Genomic DNA, 18,465 nt, shown 5'->3' on the forward strand with positions numbered 1-18,465 from the left:
GAATTCGGAAACTTTACCTCAGTTGGCCTTGCAGTCTATCACAATAGTCATCTCCAGGTTCTTAGATGTAGAGGATCGTCGGTTTTCAGAAAGCACATTGGCGAAACTTAGAGCAACTTCTCTCCACATCAACGAATGTTAAGGGTTCATACTTGAGGCAAGTGAGATCTTCCTCTTCAAAAACACTCACATCAAAATTTTCTCCTTTCAATATTTCACTCATCTTGCAAATGATTTGATATACTTGCGTTTTTTTTTTTTCAAGCAGTACTTTCGCTTTTTCCTCTCATTTCTCTTCATACCGGTATTATAATCATTTCTCTCTTTTCACATACGATTCAAATAAGTGTATGTACTAGAGAAAAGATGTTTAGGAGGTGATGGATAAACTAATGATTTTTTCGAATTGAGAACAGGCAGTAAAAATGTAGTCGAGAGAAGGTGAAATAGAGAAAAGAAACCCGCTAAGGCCTAAAAAAAGGCTAAAAAGGTTCAATAAGCCAAAAACGCCGAAACTGACAAAAAGGACAATGAAAACCCACCATTTCCTGGCCTACAATGACTCAGAATGAACAATATTATGATGGCCCTTTTCTTCGGACACCGAAAAAAAAAATGGATTTTTCCTCAAATTCCGAGCCTTAGCGATCATTTGCCTCTTGTTGGCGACCATGGTTCGTTTCCATAAAATAATGTCGGGTAAACACACGATTCCAGTGTGTCAAATTTGAATAATCTGTGTTACTTTCTGGTTAGTAAAATAAATTCAAGAGACCAGAAAGCCTTCCAAGCTAAATATATTCTTCTTTTAATCTCTGTTTCCATCTTGTTCTTGAAGGCGATTAATTGTTCTAAGATACATAATCCCTTGAGCTCACTGGGACCTTCAATCCATCCATCAATCAATCAATCAATCAATCAATCAATCAATCAATCAATCAATCAATCAATCAATCAATCAATCAATCAATCAATCAATCAATCAATCAATCAATCAATCAATCAATCAATCAATCAATCAATCAATCAATCAATCAATCAATCAATCAATCAATCAATCAATCAATCAATCAATCAATCAATCAATAAATAAATAAATAAATAAATAAATAAATAATGTTCCACCTACCGTTATAAGAGTTTCTATTCTGTTTGTCATAATCAGTGTTTAGTCTTATTCAGCGACTGTCCTGCATTTTTGTTTTCCGTGCTGAGATTTTGCAGTATTTTCTGAAGTATTTCTGGTGTTTTGGAGAACAGAACTACATTATTTCGACTTCAGTAAAGATTCTTGAGCAAGTTTCTAGCCATGAAGGTTTGAGCCGCCCCCTCCCGCCCCCCCCCCATCAACGGAATTTTTACAAAAATAAAATAAAACAGAAATTGCACGCCTGGTGGTCATAATCCTTAAGGCGTTGAAATCTAAACGGTCTGATAGTGTAGTTAGCCGGTTCGAGTCCCGTTGGTCGAAAAATTGCCGCCATCAGAATGTTGGCCGGCAGCGTAAGGGTGGTGGTGGTATACACTTTCTACTCACTAGATTGCGTGGCAAAATCAAGGATTAAATTACAAACCTCTCCGTAGTGCTCATATGAGTGAGGGCATATGACGCTGCTCGTGGTGATTCGTCCGTCGGATGGGGACGTTGAGCCTTGAGAAGACCCCTTACTGCTATTCGAAAGGGTTAGGCTATATGCCGGCACCGGGTTTCACCCTTACCCTTCCTACTATCAAATATCACATTATTAATTCCATCTCATTACCTCCTGTGATGAGATTGGCGTCAGAAAGAGCATTTGGTCATAAAAACCCGCCACGACAGAGGCATTTCCCCTCATACTCGACCTCGTAGAGAAACGGGACAAGGGTTGGACAAACAAACAAAATAAAGAGAAGCGGACAATAAACTAAATACACATTCCGGGACATAATTGTAGACGCAACAGATCTGTTGAATCTATTTTCTAAGAAGCCTCGAAAGCTGGATTTTAGATCGTAAACTGAAATCATACACGATTTAGTTTTCAAATCCGAAGGAATTAAAATAATACACCTATTTGATACTCACACACACACACACACACACACACAAGAAATGCACATTCCAATTATAGTAACCAGAAAACGCTGACCGTCGCAATATTAAGAAATAATCTCGTTCCTAGGACCAAACAGTTTACAAGTCAACCTTCCATCGTAGGCCTGCTTAGCTACACTGACTGCTGACTAGTCGTATATTAATTACATTATTGCTGTGTGATCTTTGAGTACTATCCCAGACAATATATCCCTCCGTTCATTTATTTTTTGCAAATAAGTTATTTTATTTTTATTTTCATTTTTTCCGTAAAGAATGGCTAAGGAACACGAGTGTACGAACTGTGGGTGTGGCGAGGCATTGAGGGGTATGAGATGATTGACGCAAATTTGGATCGCAATATGTTCGTGATTTAATGACGTTATACTTAGTCAAAAATCCATGTTTTATGATCATGATGACGTGTTCTGACTTTCATTGAATATTGTGATATGATTAGATCATTAAAAGGTATTCCTATGAGATTGAGTACTCGTTCACTTGGAATTTTTAACTTAAAATTTCTACTGAAAAAAGCATTTTTAAATTAATTATGGCATACTTACGTTAATATGGATGATTGCTTCTTTGTATAGGAATGTAACTGAATTGATATCGCACAATGTATTCAAGAATAATGTTCCCTAGATATTTTAATTTGTTTTGCACGTGGTTACATTGATATTTAGGCTCATTTAAGGCTCTGAATACCTTGTTATACTCAATGATTAATTTATGTCGTAAAGGGAAGTTAGTATAAGACATGATATTGGATAATATAGTAACCTTAATTGATTAGAAGAAAACTTTTGCTAGTAGATAAGAAACTTGTCACTTTTCCAGATGCTTATGGAGGGATACTCCAACCATATCTTGAGATAATCCGACCGAAAGTTAATAAAACTTTTTGTAATAGCTTGTCCTAAGAGCAGCTGAGAATATAAACATTAACATAAACTGATATGAATAAATAAGTGTAAAACCAAACCAAACCCCACGGCACTACAGCCCTTGAAGGGCCTTGGCCTGCCAAGCGATCGCTGCTCAGCCCGAAGGCCTGCAGATTACGAGGTGTCGTGTGGTCAGCACGACGAATCCTCCCGGCCTTTATTCTTGGCTTTCTAGACCGGGGCCGCTATCTCATCGTCAGATAGCTCCTCAATTATAATCACGTAGGCTGAGTGAACCTCGAACCAGCCCTCAGGTCCAGGTAAAAATCCCTGATCTGGCCGGGAATCGAACCCGGGTCCTCGGGTGAGAGGCAGGCACGCTACCCCTACACCACGAGGCCGGCTAAATAGGTGTAATACATTAACGTAACCATCGATTTCCGATGTAGATTTTGCATATTTACTAGTTTTCTTTATGAATGTTGTATAAAGATAAGATAATAGCACATTTTAAATGTGATGGAAAGATGAGAAATTATAATGGTGATCATTAACAAATATATTAAACTACCAGGTCAAATATTAATTAATTATTTTTTGAATTTTTAACTTATGATTTAATTTTCTTTTACCAACATTTCTATTTTTTAATAAATAATAATAGTCAAGATTTACATCAAGTGTTACCGTATTTAAATTTTTCTCTTATGGTATAAGCTAACTTAGAATGAAGATGTTTAATTATCGAATATTCTTGTGATCCAATGATACGTCGGATGGAGACGTCCATCAACTCAGCTGATAGATGATGATATATTATTTCGCGTATCGGTGTGTCTTTGATCCCACGTAAAAATATATTCATGAACCCTGAGAGACTGGTCGGGATTTCTTTTACGTGACCCATCCTGGACGCGGTAAGGGCGTAAAAGGGTGAAAATTTGGCGCCCAGCGTGGAAGCAACAAGAAAGATAACGAGGATAAAAAGAAAATTTGGCACCCAAATTTGGAGCAGAATACAACGAGAGGCAAGAGGCATGAAAGAAAATGTAGCTCCCAACGTACAAGCAAAAGATGACGTCAGGCAAAGAACATAATAATAAGAAAATTTAACACCAACGTACAGGTAAGGAAAAGAAAGAGACGAATAATAAAAAAAATGAAAATTTTGACATCCAACAGAGTAGCAGAAGACATTATGTAAAAGAAGGAAAATATTTCTTACAATGGCAATAGACAATATTTTGGAACATTTACATGAAAATGGTAGAATAATAAATTTTAGTAATCTATAAGATAAAATCATGGGAGATATATTAAATTTTAATTTATTTTTTAATGATCACATTGAAGTGGGCTAGAGTTTTGTAATATACTTAGGACAAGGAGTATCATTGGATGCGGAATGATAAATGTCGTTCAGTAAGGGTTTCCGGGTAGTCTACTCAATAGTATAATAAGTACAGATCAATAAGAGTATTTCATAGTTAAGATATAGATGTAAGTCTAGTATAAGATATTAGAGCAAAAATAGGACTTTTAAAGTATCGCGAACAATTAGAGAATTAGTAAATTGGAAATGGCAAACCTTGATCAGATGAGGGTACAATTCGAAGAATACCAGAAAGAACAAGAAGAGAAATTACAGGAAAGAGATGGAGCTATAAAGAGTAGCCAGGAAGAGATAGAAAAGACGAAGAAAGAACAAAGGGAATATTAGAAATTCTACAGGAAATGATAACAAACCAAGAAGAAAAAAGGAAATGATTGATGAAATGAGAAAGGAAAGGCTGGAAGGTCAAGAAAAACAAGATAAGGTCACAGTCTAATATATACAATCGCGAAGCTCTAATAAGAGGAAGGTTCATCCACTTGACAGATGGCGCGACACTAGCAACTCTAGCGGCGAGGTAGAGGCAACTTGCTAGCAGACAACAGAAAACGAATTACCACTACAGTCTAAAATGATCATAACTTCTGAACCATTCGTGCAAATAATGTCCTGACAAGGTTATTGTAATCCTCATGAAATAGCGGAGGAAGTCAAACAATTTATTTCGATGAGGAGTTCTATGATAATATCGAAATATTTATTTAATCGTAAGGAGTTGTGGTTTTTTGCCGGGGACTATGTCATAAAATCGCTTCTAGAGGGCGACTGGTTCGAAATAGGCATATACCATCGCTGAATTTTTGTAGAGGCTTTTATGCTCTACAATTCGTACGCTTACACTTGGGGTCTATCGTTGACGGTTCACGCAGCGTAAGCCAAGAAAGCAAGTGACCTACCATGGTAGAGCCCGGGCCTTCTTAGCCCAACTTGGCAGGTTCAATGTCGGTCGGTCAGTCACTTGCTTTCTTGGCTTACGCTGTGTGAACCGTCAGCGATAGACCCCAAGTGTAAGCGTACGAATTGTAGAGCATAGAAACTTCTACAAAAAAGTCCGTGATGGTATATACCTATTTCGAACCGGTTGCCCTCTAGAAGCTATTTTATGTTATAGTCCGTGTTAAGGAAAAATGACTCCTGAAGATTAAATAAATATTTCGATATTATCCTCGAACTCCTCATCGAAATAAATTGTTTGACCTCCTCCACTATTTCATAAGGATTACAATAACCTTGTCAGGACATTATTTGCATGAATGGTTCAGAAGTTATGACCATTTGGCTGTAGTGGTAATCCGCTCCATGTTGTCTGCTAGGAAGTTGCCTCTACCTCGCCGCTTGGAGCGCTGTAGTCGCCTCGGATGAAAAATGTCATCAGAGCTTCGCGACTGCATATATTAGACTGTGATAAGGTTATGGAAGAAATCAGAAAGATGAGAGAAGGATAGCAGAGGCAGGAAGAAACGATCTAGGAGATAGTTGGAAACGTGAGAGAAGGACAACAGAGGCAGGGAGAATTTCAACAGAAGCAGATGGAAGAGATGAGGAACATGGCAGAAATACAAACAGAAATTGTAAAAATAGAAGTCGGGAAAATCAGATAAGAAATCACGGATATCAAGACTGATATAATAAATCTGTGCAGTGAAATGCCTGAGATAATGGAGAATAAAAATAAAGAGGCTTATGAAGTAGTCAATAAAATCAGAGAAGAATTGTCAGAATCGGAATTATACCCAAAGTCTGAAGAGATGAAGAAATTTACTGAAAACATTTGCACCATTCCCGCGTCCAGGTGAGGATACATGAGATCCAGACTAGCTCTTGATAAATGATTCTATCTGATTAGTGTTGCTGGGTTGTGGGTTCCGCTTGAGAAAGTACTCCGATGGCCTATGGTAAATCTCAACCTACGCAGAAGGACGTCTCCAACACGCTATCAGTCGGATACCATACTTGCATGCCGCCAAATTAATCGCAAATATCAGGTCAATACAATATTTCAACTGATTCGCATGTGCCGCCAACGAAATCGCAATTAAAAATGAGTTATTACAGTCTTACACCTAGTTCTTATACTAAGTAGGCATTAAAAGAATTATGAAGTTTCACTATTCAAATTTATTGACTATTCAGTCCAAATACTAAGGAAATGTTGCCTAAGATATCATTGAAAATGGCTCACGCAACTTAGATAGCTTCGTAATGTCATAAATATTTCAATCAGTTACAGTTAAGTTGAGATAAAGAAAAATAAGTTTGGAAAAACTTGTAATAGGTAGCTGAAATCTAGGCCATAATTATCGATTCATTAATACCTTGGCCTGTTGAAAATCTAAGTCATATATAAATAATGTTCGAAGAATCAATTGAAAAATTAAAACATATTAATCAAGTAAAACATACTAAATAGAGTTGTAAGAATTAGATGCATCCAATTGGTTAAAAATGAAAAGAAAATTACACTCATTACTATATACATCATTTCAGATTATAGTCTTTAAACAGAATGTAGAAAGCAGTGAAAATTGCCAAATAAATAATTCATTAAGATTTGGAATCTCTTCTCTCTGAGCTGAATTGCTCCTCAAAGTCACTTAAAGTTCTGTCATTTAACCTTTAACTCAAATATGACTGGTGAAACGAATGTCACTTTGTGCTAAACCTAATATCTGTGTCCATACATAGTAGAAAATCATATGGGAAGCAATATCTGTTTTCTAAGGACTTCAGTTAAATAATATGCTTGAAAGTTCCCTTCGTTTTCATGTTTCATAGGATCCAATCTATATATAAGCAAATTCAGGTCCACTCTAAGTCGTGATTGATTTCAAATTAATACTATCATATGGCTTATGTGGTTAATTCACATAATTATTACCTTAATCCATGGTTAAAATTCAATTTAAGTGCGTATTTGGCTGAATGTAGCATTGCCAAGTGTATTTTATTAAATTTCTAACAAATTATACCACAAGTGGAAAAACTGGCATGTTAGAAGACTCTACCTTCATCTAAAAATCCGTATATGAATGACTAAGTCACCAGTGATGTGTCAAAATGCTCACATAAAATCAGGAATTAGGTTACCATGTGTGAGAGTACTTGAAAATGGTCATAAATAACTCAGTGAAGGCCTAAATATTATCATTACAAGCCTCTTGGCTCATTTGATGATTCTATATACTCAAAACAACACTGTATTGATGGCATTGAGATCGTATCCTAACCTACTTTGAGTGTATCTGGGAATAAAACAGCAATTGAAATCAGTACGTTTCAATATATATCTTAGAATGCATAATTTGCACGTAATATCATCTCACAGAAGACTACTATGACCAACCTCTCAAGTAAAAATAAATATCACCATCACAACTTAACATCCACTTATATTATTACTTCATTCACTATTTACCATTTCAAATATCACGTAATATCCATATCAATGCATTACAAGCACCCATCTCATTAAATACGATGCATATGTGCCATAACCTTCACATATAAAAACATTATTCTTACCGTCATAGTGTCAAAGAAAAGTGTATCATAATACTAAGCTGTTCTACTATATTTCCTCGCAAACATTCCCTAAATACGATCTCGTAGCTTGCTATTCCGATAAAGCCATCACACATGTATATTGACACTCATATTACACTTTAACACTTCACTGATAATGATTAAAAATATCTATTACGTTCTCTCACACCACATTGATAAAGTTGCGAACGGCTTTCACTGGTATATTACGCCTACATATGGGATTGACAGTAACATCAGATGAATATCTACATCCATGTAATTACACTTCGATATATTATACGCACGCACAATGTCACAAAACGTATCAAATAAAGGTTTCTACTTACGAAAAACTACTCATAGGGGACTTAACTTTGCTTATTGGACCCTGTTTGCCATCTCGCTCTTGGTCATCGGGAATGGTAGGCCTCGCTCCATGGTTCTGCTTTAGGTAATCGGGTCCATCTCGTCTTCTCAGCTGCTTATCAATCCTCCTGGGTCATCAACCTCGTAAAGCGCCACCATAGTCGGAGTAGTCTCTGCCTTGGTCTTTTACAACATCATAGTGGTCTCTGGCACGTTTGGAACAGAATAATACAATGCATTAGTTAGTTTTGTCATCTTGCAATTAATCTTCGTTTTGTATTGCCTATGATATCAGAATAAATGTGCTCTGGGACGACTAGTCTCATTATAGTAGTTCTAATTGTGCTATTATTGGTAAAAACTCTCTCGCTTGCCGAGCGAATGTGATTTCTCCGTGCTTATTAGCAATGCACTTGACAGCTGGTTGGACTCTGCTGTCTACGATATGCAGTATCAAACAAATATAAAACTTCTAAGTCCAGCCGTGACGTATTTGTTGCACCAGACTTGCTAACTCCTTTTGCTGGCCTTTAAATTTCGCGCAGTTATTTAATCTCTAAAGTTGACGTTGAGCGGGCTGCCGCGGATTTTATCCTCTGTCAATATTTAATCTTTAAATCTGATTAGCTGGCTTCTTTCTTTGCTCGACTCCGTCTTGCTTTCCGTAGTGCTGAATTATAAAGAATGATCTAATGGAAGTCTCTTTTTCTTAATAATTGGTTTAAATAATCCGCTTCTGTCATTCTTTTTTCACAGCCTTCTAAGTATGGTTCTTTCGGTGACTACCGGTTGAAAGGATTATCATTTCGGTTCGTACCGATGTTAGTTGCTTTCACATTGACCTTTTAATGGCTTGAACTCCATTTTTATTCCTACTGATGCAAATATCGAACGGTGAAATGGCACACATTGAATCATTGAAAATCGATTCTCAATGAAAGTGCAAAAATGCGAAGAAAGAATAGGCAAAATAAATGAAGGAGTAGATATCGCAAATAAGTCATTTGAAGTAAATTTTATTGTAGCTTGTGTTCAGATCGGAGATAAGTTAGATATTATCAAACAAGATATGGAAAGAAAGAATTAATTTAACGAGAGAATTGACAAGACAGAAGAGGGATTAACACAGATTCAAACGGAAATTCGAGAAATAAGACATGAAACCTGGCCACGAAATTTGTCATGTCAAATTGAAATGAGAGGTAGAGGGCAATCAAAGTACAAATAAACGAAAGAGGGAAAACGCCCACGTTTACAGCCGAGTCAAACCAATATAACAGCGATATAACAATGAGAAATCATAATAACGGAAATACCGCAATAATAAACATTAAGACATATGACGAAAGGACGAAACATTTCAGCAACTCAGCGATCATGTCACCAAATGGAGAATTTCTTTAGAGAAAACAGAACTCCCGAGGTAAAAATATTACGAGTAATTTAGCAACATATTTAGAATGGACTCCTAACTTACGTTATCAAGCATTCAAGTATAGTTTCCAGGATTATGGTGAATTTAAAATTGCTTTTCTGAGAAGATTTTGAAACTCTGAGGTTCAACAAAATCTAATATTGGAGCTATATTCAAAGAAATATGCAACTACTGGTCAGACAAGGTTTAGCGAATATTTTGCATTCCAGTTTCATCTATTTCAGGACTTGGATTCAGCACCTAGTAAGTTAGAGGCGATAAAAACAATCCAGAAACAATTTCCAGCAGACGTGTAGGGACTATTAGCAGCTGCGAATGTGGGAACAGCGATTGATATGGAGAAAATTTTGAGGAAGTTGGAAATGACAACAGTACATCCCACAATTAGAGTAATTCGTAACCCAAATAATGAAGACGTGATAAACGTGTTAACGCAAGAGAAAATTGGTAGGAACGCGCCAAGTGAACACGGAGGTAACTCAAGAAACTACGGACGGAAGGAATGGATCGAACGAGAAGAAAGAAGAGATGGAAATAGATGCCAGTGTAGAAGAGATATTCAGTATTATGAAATATGTAATACAAACAACAGATTCATAGCGTACTATAGACTCAATAACCGATTAAAGGCAAATAGGAATCGATTTACCTATAGAAGAAGGCCATTGTATGATGGTAATCAAGAAATGAGTTATAAGAAAAGAGAAGATATGAACAAGAAATATACAAGATCTACAAGAGGCTTCCCAGAATAAAGAAAGCTGGGAACAGACAATCAAGGATAAAGACGTAGAGGGTGATAGAGAAGACGCAAAAAGTCTCGAATTGCAGAGATAAAGAACGAGAAGAGCATAGACTAAACCCTAATGCTCACGCATTTAATGTCAAGTCAGAGGCATCTGAAAAGAAAGAAACGTCAATTTTAGAATAAGTTAGGAGATAAAAAAATTCGAGGACAAGGAAAATTACTACTTTTCAAGTTGGGTTATATCGCAAATCGAGTCATGGGAACTAGGACCAGATGAATTGATGTGTGATATCGGAGGTAATACAAGGAAACCGCAGATTAATTTACCAATAATTGTGGTCAAGATAAACGGAATGAGGACGCATTGTTTAGTAGATTCCGGAGCAAGTATCAGCGTCATATCTCAAACACTATATCGGGAAATCGGGAGAAAGTTAAATTACCGATGATACCAGTATCAGGAATCAAAATTAAGGGAATTATTCCAGATAAGACTGTAGAATGTAAGATGCAGACATACATAAGAATCGGAAGAGGAAGCATGAATTTTGAACATATGTTTATGGTGACGAACAACATTAAATATAACATCACACTGAGCATTGATTTTGGGAATGGCGATCGATATGAAAAAAATAAGAAATCAGAATTGCAATTAATAATAACAATGACAAAGAAAAAGAAGAAAGAATTAGACTAAATGAAAACAAAAATAATAACCAGCATATGAGAATAGAAGGACGAGAAGTAAATAACAATTTAGAAGAAGGTTTAAATCAAGATAAAATACAGAATGATATTAATGGTATGGTGGCAGAAATTATATACCAGGTGGCTCACGGACGCCGTAGTTTCTACTTATAAATGTCCCGCATGCATAAGTGATGTGTGGGGTGTCTACCAACTGATTTTAACAGGGGAACTACTGCCAGCGGGCAGGTTACTTCAGAATATGAAGAGATAAGAAACAGTCACACTCGCAGGATGTTACTCAACGTTGCCGGTCGAATGCACCCCTTGCATTAGTAAACATCGTTTTTGACCGAATAGTTCTAGGCTGGTGTATGCTACAGCCGCACTATATTTGCTGACTGCATATCGGAAGTAGCTAGTGTGATCAGCAACGGTGAATACACAGACATTATTTTAATCTGAACAATCTGGTCGGAATGCAACAGAAGCTCCAAACAGACATATGCCTTCTACATACGTACTTCACCGAACAGTATTAGTTTTTGTTTCATACAAGCAACTCTTCCATCGAGTGGAATGTCTACACGTGTATCAATAAATAAGTTATTAGATTTCATGTACTGCATCTTTTTTGCTAGGGGCTTTACGTCGCACCGACACAGATAGGTGTTATGGCGACGATGGGATAGGGAAGGCCTAGGAGTTGGAAGGAAGCGGCCGTAGCCTTAATTAAGGTACAGCCCCAGCACTTGCCTGGTGTGAAAATGGGAAACCACGGACAACTATCTTGAGGGCTGCTGAAGAAGAAGAGGAAGGTTCGGACAAATGGAAGTGTATTGCAGAAACTGAGATTTCGTCAGTGGAAAAGATGAAGTTATATGAAATTTTATAGCATTATTCAGAAATGTTTAAGAATAAACCGGGGAAAATCCCAAATTTAAAGAAATCGTACAAGAAATGTTATCCGACGGTATAATAACTAAGACAACTACACCGTATCTTAATCCATTGGTAGTGGTATAAAAATTAACGGAAGCCTAAGAATATGTTTAGATTCAGGAAATTAAATGAAAAACGAATTCCAAAATACGACCAAGTACCAAAAATAAAAGATATAGTAAAAATAAGAAACGTGGGACATTTTACTAGCATGGATTTTATATCATTCCATCATATTGTTTTGGAAGAGAAACGAAGGTTGTTCACCGAATTCATGTTTAACATCCTAACATGTGCGTACTGTCGGCTACCTTTCAGTCTTAAGAACAGCTGCCCGGTGCTGATAAGGGCCTTAGGTAAAAATTTAATATCGGAGGTGAAGGATTTCGTAACATGTTATGTGAACGAGCTGATATATGCAACGCAAACATTCGAAGAACACTGAAAAATTAGCAAACTTGCTGGAAAACTTAAAGGGTACAGGTTTCAAGATAAACCTAGCGATATCGACGTTATGCCAAGCACAGATATATTTTTGTAGGGCACGTTATTGATGGAGAAGGGATACGACCTAACCCTATAAAAATAAAAGCAATATGTGATTTCCCTCGTCCAACGAAGATTAAACACGTGAGGCGATTTCTAGGGATGAGCTTTCTTCCGCATCTGCCCTACTGGAGCTTCCTTGACTTCCCTTGATGTCGAAGTTTTTTAAATTGCTTCTATATAAGCATCCACATTTCAACCAGTCATAGGGTTTTTGCCCCTTCTAGGGTCCTAAGTGTCGTTCTCACCATCTATAGTGAGGCATACAGCCTCCCGCAACTCAGGCTCTCCATAGCAGAGACCATGCCCCTCAGTCGTCCAGCCAGCCGTCTGCTGCGGGCCCTAACCTACCCTAGTTTATTCCCACTTCAGTAGGCCTACTCACGTGGTCTCCACTTGGCATTATCATGACTGAGTTCACAGCCATGGCTTTCCCTCTAGGTTGGGATCGCCTTTTCCCAACCCGTGGCTCGTCCAGGCTACGTAGAGCAAAGTGATGTGTTGGTTACGGCGCCCCACAGTAAGCCTTCACCTCACCCACCAGCCCCACTTCCCCTAAGCCACCGTTTCACTCATGTGGAGGAACCATGGATGCCTCTCTAGCATGTGTGGGCGAGGACTCCATTTCCAAGCCTTAACGTGTGCTAGTAACAATTTTTTGTCAAGCTCCTCACTTTCATCTATCCTATTCGATCTCCCTTGGTCAACTCCTGTTCTTTTTCGACCCAGAAGGTATTAGAGCATTCGAGGCCTAGGGAATCTTTCATGTTCCCATCCTTCGTGATCCTTGCCTTTCTTTGCCTGATATCTTCATTTTTGGAAGTGTCGGATCCCTTCCCTTTTTTCTCTGATTATTGTTGCCTAGTTAGTTGCCTAGGTTGTAATTCCTCTTAAAACAACCACCACAAAAGAACAAACCCTAACGCATTAGACAGAGGTGTCCGAGTGTTGAAGTTCCAATTGTTTCGAGAAAGGGGCTACGAAGGCCCTTAGTTGCGGACTAGATTGTTCTCTCTCGCAGCTAATAGCTGTGATCGCTCACGCTTTCCAGTAAAGCCCTTACGTTCCCTTTTCCCCCTTTCTGCAGCGGAGAAGGTCTCTTGATTATGTTAAGTAGGCAATAAAATATTTAACATGCGCACAGCAAGTCTGACCTCTTATCTAGATAAGGTGAAGTTAAGTACAGGTAATTAAAATATTGCAAACGGTGTAAAGATTTGAATGTGTGAGAGATAAGAGTAAACGTAAATAGAGAAGAGAGCGTTACTCACGTAGACTGCAGTCACAAGTCGTTACTAGCACTGCGGTTTATTGGGGGTAATCTAGCGTACATGGAAAGTGTGAACATTCATCTAGTGTACTTCATTTACTTCCCCACTGTTTATCAAGACAGTAAAACGTAGGGTAGGGGGCCTATATCCGGACGATTCAAAGATTCAAATGTTTTTGGATGTAGCACAGAGCAGTAAATAATTCTACCACTCAAATATATACAGTTGTATATAATATGCTTTCATGATACTAGTGGGATTAATAATATTTAGACAATATTTCATACTTACATTAAAAATATTTTAAAAAATAATTGAAAACGTCCGATAATTGGAACAGATGCTCTTAAATCCGGGCATCATTGAAACATAGCCTGTCATTTCCCGCACATCACATTTTGGCCTGTTACGATGGTTTAATTCCCCGCTATTCAACCTAACACATGTACGGTATACGACTATTTACATTTCATATTGGTTTACAACACATTTGCCACACTCGAAATCATGGTTTCATGCTGTTCCCACAAATAATGCGTGAAACCATATTTGGCACAGATCGCACTGAATACATGATCCTATTCGTGCACAAACATCACTGAATTAGTCAATACCACAAAAGCCACATAAACATGTATGGTCCTTATCATTTTTTTAATTTTCCAGGATTGGGTTGATGTAGAGCCTCATTTGCCCTGTATCTGGGTCACCCCTCTATAACCGAAGCTGGTCATCCCTGAGTGTCATACCAGATCTGCCCTGTTAAAAGTGCTAAATTGCCTGATAAGAGTACCTGATAAAGGTTCAGTCGTCATGAATGCAATACACAACGGGCTTAGAGAAATTGTTTGAGAGGGTGGATTTTCCCTGTAACTGTATCTTCCTCATTCCACCTGGCATTCGAATAAGAAGCAAGTGAGAGAAGTCGTGTGGTTGCGGGGTAAGGGGTGCGGGGGGTAAGCATTGCTGCCACGCATGTGCCTATCTCAAGTCTCAAGGCCTGACAATAAACACTTGTTCCGTCCGCGAATTGAAGTGTTGTTGTGAAGTTTACTATAATTATAAGAACTGCATGTCCGCCTCTGTGGTGTAGTGGTTATTGTGATTAGCTGCAACCCCCGGTGACCCGGGTTCGATTCCAGGTTCTGCCACGAGATTTGAAAAGTGGTAAGAGGCATGGAACGGGGTCCACTCAGCCTCGGGAAGTCAAATGAGTAGAGGTGGGTTCGATTCCCACCTCAGCCATCCTGGAAGTGGTTTTCCGTGGTTTCCCACTTCTCCTCCAGACAAATGCCGGGATGGTACCTAACTTAAGGTCACGGTCGCTTTCTTCCCTCTCCCTTGTCTATCCCTTCCAATCTTCCCATCCCCCATCAAGGCCCCTGTTCAGCATAGCAGGTGAGGCCGCCTGGGCGAGTTATTGGTCATTCTCCCCAATTGTATACCCCGACCCAGAGTCTGAGGCTCCAGGACACTGCCCTTGAGGCGGTAGAGGTTGGATCCCTCGCTGAGTCCGAGAGAAAAACCATCCCTGGAGGGTAAACAGATTAAGAAAGAAGGAATAAAACTGCATAACGAACAGCTTAATAATCAACGTGGATCTGCTTTTCCTGTTACGACTAATATTTGCAAATAGTACAGTATCTGTTACTTCTACCGTACCTACAAGCTGCTGTGACTTTTCTTCAGACGCAGATAATATCTTGTGTTTGCTGTGTGATTTCATCATCTCAGAATATGTCCACCTCCATGGCTAAATGGTTAGCGTGCTGGCCTTTGGTCACAGGGGTCCCGGGTTCGATTCCCGGCAGGGTAGGAATTTTAACTATCATTGGTTACCGGGTGTATGTGTTTTCTTCATCATCATCACGACGCGCAGGTCACCCATAGCGGTCTAATCATAAGACCAGCCCTTGGAGAACCGAACATGCCCTCGGACACTCCCGGCACTAAATGCTATACGCCATTTCATTTTATTTCACCTTGTACGCTTTCTCAAAGACCATGTTCCAGTACACAACAACGTCTCCTGATCCTGTTTGCGTAGATTCAGAGATAATAAGCCTTCAGATATTCTATATAGAGAGCAGTTGTTATTCACGTCAGTAAATTTACCATCTTGAGGATTCATACCAGAGAACACTGAAATATCACTTTTACTGTTCGGGCTAAACAGATCGACACACAGCTGAAGGCTGTTACACTGGTTACTCAGTCGTAAGCCGCTCACCTTAACGGTATTGTTCAGTCCTACATGCATTTTAATGATTATTTTTAAAATATATATATACGAATAAACCCATTTAGACTATGTAAAGTACTTTCAGAAGTGCATTTGCTTTCTTCTGTGCCCATATTTCTTTCATATTTTACTGTGGGATTCCTTTCTGCCTTCAGACCATGTCGTTCCAGTCATCTTTCTTGGTCTTACCTCTTGGTCAACTTGCCATTTGTGAATTTTGGGTCTGAAGATTCCCCTGTTTTGGACATCTACTGGTGTAATTCCTGCCTGTTTCAAATCAGTTTTGATTTCGCCAAATCATTTCATTGTGTCTGTCTTAATTTTACTCCTGTTTTCATAGAATTCGATTATTTGTTTGGTAAGTCTATCTGGATGCATTCTTTTAATATGTCCATAGAATCTTGCCTTGCGTTTTCTAATGTCACTGCGAATATTTGTGTATTGTTTGATTTTCTGTCTGTCTCTAAGTTGGTGTTATCCGTTTGTGAGATTTGGGCCCAGAATTTTTCTTATGATTTTGCGTTCCTTTTCGTCAATGTTCTCAATGTCTGCTTTCTTGTTCAAAATTAGCGTCTCTGATCCATAAAGACATTCTGGTTTAATAACTGTATCGTAATTTCTTAGTTTTATGTGCTTGGAGATACATTTTCTGTTATAGACATTTTGGGTTAGTCGATATGCGGTTTCCATCTTTTGACATCTAATTTAATTGGTTTTCATTTCGAGTCCATTTTCCTGAATTGTTTCACCAAGATACTTAAGTTGTGATACTCGTTTATTTTTGCCATATTTTGTCTCCATGAATCTTGGTGCATGTTTGTTGCAGATTATGTATTCTATCTTTTCGAAAGATATCTGAAGGCCGACAAATGCCGCAATTTATTTCAGGAGTTGAATCTCATTTTGGGCCGTTGATAATATTGCTAGTTCGTCCGCAAAAGCTGGGCAATTTATCGCTAATTTTCTTCTGCCTAAAGTGATTGGTTGGTGAATTTTGAGGACCAATTTCAGTTTGCGCCATTCTTGTATCACTTTTTCAAAAGCCCAATTGAAGAATTAAGGTTAGAGTCCATCTGCTTGTTTTACTCCCGTTTAGATTTCAGAGGGATTTGATGTTTTCCCCATGAATTCAACCTTGGACTTCGTGTCTGTCAGTGTCTGGTTTATGATTGCAAGTGTTTTTATGTTTAAAACTTGTTCTTTCAATATTTGGAAGAGTAATTTGCGATCAACTGAATCATAGGCTTTTTTGAAAACAAGAAATGTGCAGATTAAATTTTTGCTACAAATTCTCTGATGTCTTAGCATTAGCATTAAGTTCAAGATTTGCTCTGGACACGATCGGCCTGGTCTGAATCCTGCCTGATATTCTCCGGTTTGTGGTTCTAGCTGTTGTTGTGCTCTATCAAGAAGACATTGGGATATAATTTGTTTATGCAACCGATACTTGTGAGATTCCTCTGTAGTTGTTTACGTCTGTTCTGACTCCCTTCTTCCTTTGTAGATGTTTACATCTGTTCTGACTCCCTTCTTGTGTAGTGGTAAATTAATGCATTTTTTCAGTCTCCTGGAATTTGTTCTGTTTTCAAAATTTTTGTGATCCCTTTTGTGGTGTTTGGGTCTGATGATTTAAGGACTTCCGCTAAGATTCTTTCTTCACCTGACGCTTTATTGTTTTTAAGTCTTTTAATCTGTTTGGTGATTTATTGTTCATCTGGCGATAATGAACTTGTTTCGTACTTTCAGGTTCTTGTGGGGAAATATTTGTGTTTGTTCTGGACAGCTCAGTAATTATTTAAAATATTTGACGAGTTCCTCGCAGTTTTCTTGGTGGTTTAGTGCCAACCATCCATTTTCTTTATTGATGCAGAGACTTTGTTGTTGATATCCTGCAAGCTTAGTTTTGAAGAACTTAAATAGAAATTTCGTGTGTTGTTTCTTTCGAAGTCTTTCTCGATTTCATGTAGTTGATCCTTTTTAAGTTTCCTCTTGGTTTGTCTGACCAATTGAGCTGCATCTTTTCTCACTGCCAGGAATATTTTGTAGATTTTCTCTGTCTTTTTGAGGTTCCAGTTGTTGTATGCCTTCTGTCGAGATTGGATTGCTTGTTCTCGTTCTTCATTCTATCAAGGGTGTCCCCTCCTTTTCTGCAGAGGAATTAGTGTTGTTTGCTTTTGAGATGTTGCCAAGTTTTGCCTCCTTTCTCTCCAATTCTTCAGTGAGATATGGCCGGATCCTAGTGGGGTCAAATTTTGTGGTTAGTGGTTCCTTTTGTTGTGAATCTCTTGGGTTTCATTTGTAGTTTGATTCTCGTCAGGCAATAATCTGGGTCTATATTCG

The 18,465-nt window shown here is 38.2% G+C and overlaps 1 protein-coding gene across 2 annotated transcripts in view; it reads left to right on the forward strand.

Annotated features, from left to right (window-relative positions):
- LOC136883507 (fatty acid synthase) overlaps positions 1 to 18,465 on the forward strand; it is an 830,097-nt gene that overhangs the window by 49,346 nt on the left and 762,286 nt on the right. The window lies entirely within an intron of this gene.

This window comes from Anabrus simplex, chromosome 11 (genome assembly GCF_040414725.1).
Source record: "Anabrus simplex isolate iqAnaSimp1 chromosome 11, ASM4041472v1, whole genome shotgun sequence".
In the NCBI taxonomy this organism is placed as follows: Eukaryota; Metazoa; Arthropoda; class Insecta; order Orthoptera; family Tettigoniidae; genus Anabrus; species Anabrus simplex.